The sequence below is a fragment of the Neomonachus schauinslandi genome, chromosome 12, assembly GCF_002201575.2.
Source record: "Neomonachus schauinslandi chromosome 12, ASM220157v2, whole genome shotgun sequence".
In the NCBI taxonomy this organism is placed as follows: domain Eukaryota; kingdom Metazoa; phylum Chordata; class Mammalia; order Carnivora; family Phocidae; genus Neomonachus; species Neomonachus schauinslandi.
The window spans coordinates 24,850,684-24,858,515 of NC_058414.1; the positions used below are offsets into that span (position 1 = coordinate 24,850,684).

A 7,832-nucleotide genomic window follows, 5' to 3' on the forward strand; every position below is an offset into this window, starting at 1 on the left:
ATGGCCAGGCTCACACCATCTTGACGGCATCCTATGCAAGAGAGTGTTCTGTCGGGGGAAAAGAACTACAGTAATGGAACTCTATGGAATGTACTTCTAGAAGGTGGGAAACTGAATAGAACCATGAAATATGGGGTATCCACAGGAGCCTTAGAAGAACCCATTAATATAATCAGTGAAAGAATTAGCATTTAGGACATGACATGCAGAGTGCTCAGATAATAACAAAACCAATCACAAAAGGTATTTCCCCATCTTTTCTCAAAATACACTGGAGCAAGTGGTGAGGAGAGAAGACAGAAAGAAAAAACAGACCACGTTTGCCCTCCCACTACCAGTGTCCAAGCCAAGTGAGGTCATAGCTGCATTGCTATGAGAAAGCTGCTCACATGGGAAAAGCTTTGCACTGTGTGTGAGATTTCAGTTTTAAATTAAACTGGACTGGACTTTTTAATACCAAAAGGAGTCAATTACTAAAATGAGACTTGTTTTTAACAACTGTATAGCAAAAGATTCCATCCAAGGCTGGGAAGGGAGTAATCGAATGTTTTAAGGCACTAGTTTGGAGGAAACATAGGAAGAGAGAGAGCATGCCATTTTTTATCTGTACCCTCACTTGATTCAGTCTGCTTATTAAAGGGCTTAAAATACATGGCACCTCTCCTCCAGAAGCTCATAATCCAGTGGGGAATTATCACTATACGAGTTGTTTCAATATAATGTGAGAAGTGAAAAGAAGCACATGCATTTATTTAGGGGAGGAGTACATAACCTAGTGAGCTTATACGAGATATTAATATCCAAATTGGATCCTTAAGTATGAATCTATTAGCTATGTAAAACATGGCAGAGATACAGCGATGGACTGTAATTAGTGTCTAGACCAAAAGAGTTCTGGAAGATTTCTATGTAAGGGAAAACATGACACTCTGAGGAATTCAGTTCGATATGAATATATTCTCTGGAGGAAGATGGCACCTCAACACATTTTGCCAAGAGACGTGCGAGAAATCTAAGTGGGTAAGAAGGACCATAGCAAACAATTTTAAAGCCATGTTTTGTATTGTTTTTCGTCTCTGCAAAGATCTTTACTAATCATGGATAGGAAAATCAATAAAAAAATCTCAGAAGCCCTTCAGCAGAGACCAGTAAGGGCTAAAAATGGAGGTAAAAATCCCAAGTGAAAAGAAACTGGGGAACAGCTAAGTAAGAAGTTCACTTACTGGATCCAGCAGAAACACCGCATCCCCACAGGCACAATCAAGGATTTGGGCCCAATTATTAGGGCCCAGATGACTCTTCCTCCTCAGTCTCTTCCCCTCGAAAGGGTCGGATGAGACGCCTCCTGCTCCCCTTTCTCTCTCTTCTCCCTGCTCGAGTCGCTCCACCCCTGAGGCGCCATTGTCTTCGGCTGGTGAGGAGGCGGGCCTTGAGGGCTTCTCCGTGCTCAGAGTTAATCACTTCCTTTTCCAGCCGCGCGTTGTCCACGCACCTGCAGCTTGTTGTCCACATTATCCTAGGCCACGTTCTCCGTGTGCCTGTGGGCTTAGGCACCAGCTGTTTCGCTTCGTGGGCTAACATCTGCTGGAGGCACTGGCTGAAAGGGCATCGATACCGCTGAGGCCCCCTCGTGCCTCAGGGAAGGAGATGACTGCACGCTCTGTGTCACAACAAACTACATCTCCACAGAGTAGGTGATGCGGGTGACTTTCCTTAAGTCGTCTTGCATGTTAAAGTGACATAGTTGAAGGAGTTGGTCCCAGACGGGCGCCACCCGGGGCCATGCACATTCACTCAAACAGCTGCTCCTGGTGAAGGGATGCAGGTCTCCCTCAGCATCAGAGCAAAGCCCAGGATGCGTTTGTCTGAGGCACGGACTTTCATCACTACCTCGGTGTGTTCCAGCTACAGCCACCCAGATCTTTCTAGGGCAAGACCTCACTCCTGAAAAGTAGCCACCTCTGCTCTTCCTTTGAGAGGCCCTGGTGCCTGGCGCGGTCCTGGCACCGACGCACTGCACGTGGTACTCGAAAATAAACGTGCGGACGTACACGCAGCCTTCCCACGCAGCGCTACGGCACTGGAGAGGTCAGCACCCCTGAATGAGCGCTGACGGACTCTGAGGGTGAAAGCTGCCAGCCTGGGTCCGCTTCAGCCTTTTCAGGTGCTGCTGCTAGAAAATCTTCTGACTTTCCCGCAGTGTGGGGAAGTCGATAAAGACAGGGGACTCAGCGTGGCCTCCACAGGGCGGCCAACCAGCATGTCAGCTCGGTTGGTGTACGACAGGATGGTGGTGCCCATTCCATCCATTTCTACCAGAAGCCGGTTGAGAGTCCGCTTCTCCTCATGGTTCTAGAAGCCGGACATGTTGGTGGGACACTTACTGTCCAGAACGTGGATCTTGTCAGTGAACAGGATGCCAGGGTCCCCGAGTGAGTTTCCTTGAAGGGGCTCCACAGACCGGCGTTGTCGAGGCCTGGATTGACCACAGGCAGCTACCGCCGGGGCCCGCCGCGTCTTCCCGCAGCCGAGGCGGAGGGGTGGTGACCGACAGCCCGCCTTTCTGAACTTTGGCGCCCAACTACAGGGAGCACTAGAGCCTCATCAGCCTCTGACTTCTAGCTTGGCTTCATGCATTCCTGCTGTGTCTTTGAAGCTGACTCCTTGCCACATCTCGCTGCCCACAATCGTGAAAGAAGACCTTTAGAGCTGATTAAAAGCACCGACTCCCCCTTCCCTTCCCGTCATTCCAGTCAGATGGCAGATTACACAGCCAAGCCCACTGCTGTCATCCTGGAGACGGGGAGGGTATTTCCAAAGAAGTCCAGAGGCTTTCAGAAACTGGGATCCTGGCCTTGCCTTCCTTCCGTATTCAGTTAATCTTCAGTCCCTGTCTGGAAGCTTCTCTTCAGATTTGTTGGTGTCTGCAGCCCGCATTCAGTGCATCCAGGCCCTGGAACACCACGGTGGGCGCCAGGGTGCGGGTAGACTTCCACCACCCGCACGCGCTGCACCTGCTCTTGGCGGACATCTCGAGGACACAGGCGGCCCAGGAAATGCCCCCGCCGGTGCTTAACGGGTTCAGCAGGCTCACCACGATGGCAACCAGGAACAAGGTAGGCAGCCGCTGGCGGTACTCATGTCCTTTCGTTTCTTTGTGCCTCGTCTCTTTGTTGTCCTCAGGAGTCCTCCCCTTGAATTTATCATTGCTCCCAGTCCTCTGCTTGGTCTTTGAGGTGTCCAGTTACTAACTACCACCTAATAGTTTCCAGAACCTGACTGGGATTCTGGACTAGGTGCTCTATCAACAACCATTCGCCGACCCCTTCTTTGAAGGGGTCGGGTTAGTAGGCTCACTTGCACACCTTGTGGGGCCGGCCTCCAGCCTAGGGGTGTGGGGACCCACCGAGGTCTCTGGATGAAGTACAGGCTCCTTCTCTCAGCCGGAGCCTGGGCCCTGCAACCATAGGGGACCTGGGCCCTAGCTTAGGGCCTTTTTAATTTATTTTTATTATTAATTTATTTTTTAAAATTTAGATCTGACCACTTTATTTACTTTTGAAGGGGAAGATATTTTAGCTCTTCCATAATTTCCATCAGCCTTTTCCTTTACCTAAAGCACCCCCAAACATCATAAAAAGTGGTATACTTGCTATTCTGATGAATCCTCAAGGCTAACTCCCTTTCCAACCAAATAGCTGTCCCTGAGCTTGTTTCTCAGAGAAAATTTGGAGCCACTGTGTAAATATTATCAATCTTCAAATTGTATATACATATGTATTTAGAGTATACTAATAACAACTTGCATTTCATTGAATCATACTGCTTTTGTATTTTTTAAAGATTATTTCTTGGTTTCCTGTTTTGTTTTAATGGAAATACAAGTACAGTAAAAATGACTTGATAAACCTGGGGAAATTATTTAAATTAATAAAAGCCCGTAAAATGTTTACTAAGAGATGTAAACACCAGATGATCAGCCTTCCTATTTCTACATAAAATGTTCATTAATAGCAGTAACTACTTTTGCATCTGTCCCCAAGGTTTATGAGTAACAAGCAGTGACCTCATTTTGTTTAACATGTAATGTTTGGCTCTTGGGGAATTTGACTCACATTGTATAAGTTTTAGGATTTTTTTTTTTTAAAGATTTTATTTATTTATTTGAGACAGAGAGAATGAGATACAGAGAGCATGAGAGGGAGGAGGGTCAGAGGGCAAAGCAGACTCCCTGCAGAGCAGGGAGCCCGATGCGGGACTCGATCCCGGCACTCCAGGATCATGACCTGAGCCAAAGGCAGTCGCTTAACCAACTGAGCCACCCAGGTGCCCAAGTTTTAGGATTTAACAGAAGATTTACATTGAATGAATACTCAAGGGTCTAGGTAAATCAATATCTAGGTTGAGTTGTTACTTAAATATTATTTAACAAAATTACACTTGAATCACATGGGAATATTTTGAAGGGTGGTTTGATATAGAAGGCAGCTACTGTAGTACTACTCCAATTTTATTCAAAGAATCAAGTCATATAAGGAGGGAAAATTTTCTGTATTCAGATAACCATTTCCACTAACCATTTCCATAGCAATGAACCTTCTTTCCTAGGCGGGGTTATTGATTTGGGGAATACAGTTCTTTTGTTGCTGTATAAGAAAATTAAACTCTCAGGGCTATATGTGTGTGTTGACCACATTTATAAATTCCATGTAAAGGATTGGACCATTGCATTTTATTCATAGGTAAAAAGAGAAGGTAAATTTTTCTACAGAGTATGTATGTTTTATCCCAAGTTATATTTTCAAAATATGTACAGATTTTTAAAATGCTAACTATAATCAGGTCATTATATAATCACTAACAATTTTAGTTTTTTAAAATATAATTATCTCTTTGAGGGTTACAATATTAATATTTTTCATTTTAGCTGTCACATAATGGGGAAATTTCTGAACAGGACATGTTTTTCTCTTGGAATACTCTAGGAATGATCTACTGGTTCCTTTTCTTAGGTGTTCTTTTGTAAACACTGATTAGAATCCGCAGAAAGACAAGTATGGGAAGTTTCTACTGTGATATATTTACCTACTGAAAAAAGAAGGATGATTATCCTAGTTATGTTTAAATATAAATTATCATTGATAAGAAAGCATTTTGTAATTCCAAATTATTTGAAAAAAAGTTTAGATTATAAAAATTTTTGAAAACGCAGTCCCCAGAATAACATGCATGAAATCTTCAGTAAATCAACTAATTATTATATCATAAACACATTAACAGTCTGTACCCAATAACTACCCCTGTGGTGAATATTGTATATAATAAAAAACAGGAATACTGTGGAACATTGATTTTGAATTTCCCCAAAATCTAAGAATAAATATTGTTATTATTTCTTTGTGATAATATCTTTAATAGGTTAGAGTTCAAAAAAGTTCATCTCTGGCTGCAGGCATCAGATAAAATTGTATATAAATAGTAAGATTAAATACATATAGTATACAGTCTTCCTACTTTTAAGATATTCTTAAATTTCTAAATTGTCAATTCTGCTTAGTTGTAGTTTATTTTTTACACAGACATTTTAGGTATAATATTTGTCATCTCATATGCTTTTATTTATTTATTTTTAAATTAAATTTTTTTTATGACAAAGGGCTGGGTACACCCATTGCATTATGACTTTCCTTTTCTTTTTTTATTTTAATTTTTAAAATGTGAGTGTAGTTGACACACATGTTCTGTTAGTTTCAGGTGTACAACATAATGATTCAGCTTCTCTATACCTATGCTATTATGCTCACCACAAGTATAGCTACCAGCTGTACAATGCTATTACGTACAATGCTACTACAATATCCTTGGCTATATTCCCTGTGTTGTGCCTTTTACTCTAGTGATTTATTCATTCCATAACTGGAAGGCTGTATCTCTCACTCCCCTTCACCCATTTTGCCCATTCCCCTCACCTTCCTACCCTCTGGCAACATCGATTTGTTCTCTGTATTTACAGGCCTGATTCTGCTTTTTGTTTGTTTATTCATTTGTTTTGTTTTCTAGACTCCATATATGAGTGAAATCACATGGTATTTGTCTTTCGCAGTCTGACTTATTTCATTTGATATACTCTAGGGCCATCCATGGTGTCACAAATGATGCAATCTCATCCTTTTATGGCTGCATAATATTCCTCTGTGTGTGTCAGTGTGTGTGTATGTGTGTGTGTACCACATCTTTCTTAATCAGTCATTTATTAATGGACACTTAGGTTGCTTCCATATCTTGACTTTTGTAAATAAGGCTGCAATAAACATAGTGATAGCATCTATCTTTTTGAATTAGTGTTTTTGTTTTCTTTAGGCAGATACTCAGTAGTGGAATTATTAGGTCATATGGTATTTCTATTTTTAATTTTTTGAGGAACCTCCATACTGTTTTCTATAGTGGCTGTATCATTTACATTCCTACTAACATTGTATGAGGGTTCCTTTTTCTCCACAACCTTGCCAACACTTTTTTTCTTTTTTTTTTTTTAGCCATTCTGACAGATGTAAGCTGATAGCTCACTGTGGTTTTGGTTTGCATTTGCCTGATGATTAGTGATGTTGAGCATCTTTTCATATGTCTGTTGACCATCTGTATGTCTTCTTTGAAAAAATGTCTACTCAGGTCCTCTACCCATTTTTTTAATCGGATTTTTTTTTTCTGGTGTTGTGTGAGTTCTTTATATATTTTGGGTATTAACCCCTTATTGGATATAACATTTGCAAATATCCTTTAAAACATAATGTATTCTGCAATATATATTCATGCTTAGAACAAGGCAAAGTTTAGTTTTATTCCAAATTTGCAAGAAACCTGAAAATTTACCTCTGAATGCAAGGCTAACCTTGCTATGAACTGATTCAAAGTCAAGACATCTGTTTTCTGTCAAGTTCTTAAGTACTGCCTGCATTATTAGCTTTTTTGTTTGTGTGTTTTTATTTTTTATTTTTTTCTGGGTCTATTGTATAAATAACAAAAACTGTAAATATGTAAGGTGTACAATATGATGTTTTAATATACATATACTTTGTGAAATGATTACCATAATCAAGCTAATTAACGTATCTATCACCTCACGTACTTGCCATTTAAACTCGGAATAATGCCTTAAAAAACATACTAGTGATAGCACAATATAGAGTGGTAGAATGGCAAGAAGAACAAAGAGGAAGAGGAAAAGAAAACAAGGAGGAGAAACTTAAAAGTGCTTCTTTTTTCTTTTTTCTCAGAGCTGGGTTTAGATGATTTAACATATATGTATATTCCAAAATGATTACCATAATAAGGTTAGTTAACACATTCCTCACCTCATGGTTACCTTTTTTTTTTTTTTTGTAATGAGAATTTTGAAGAACTAGTACTCTCTTAATAACTTTCAAATGTATAATCCAGTATTGTTGATTACAGTCACCAAGTTGTACATTAGGTCCCCAGAATTTATTCATCTTATAATTGAAAATTTGTACCCTGTGGCCACCTTCATCTATTCCCCTCACTGCTACCCTTGGCAACCACCAATCTCTGTTTTTATGAGTTCAGGTTTTTTAGATTCCACATATAAGTGAGGCCATAAGGTATTTGTCATTCTGTGACTTATTTCAGTTAGCATAATGCCTTCAAGTTTCATCCTTGTTGTAAATGGCAACACGTCCTTTTTTCTCATGGCTGAATAATATTCCTTTGTATGTATGTATATACCGCTTTTTCTTTATCCATTTATCTGTCAATGGACGTTTAAGGTTGTTTCAATGTCTTGACTATTGTAAATAATGCTGTAATTAACATGG

The 7,832-nt window shown here is 40.5% G+C and overlaps 1 pseudogene; it reads right to left on the reverse strand.

Moving 5' to 3' along the window:
- Positions 1 to 1,306: 1,306 nt before the first annotated feature.
- Positions 1,307 to 6,955, reverse strand: LOC110579869 (annotated as a pseudogene).
- Between the last annotated feature and the right edge of the window lie 877 nt (positions 6,956 to 7,832).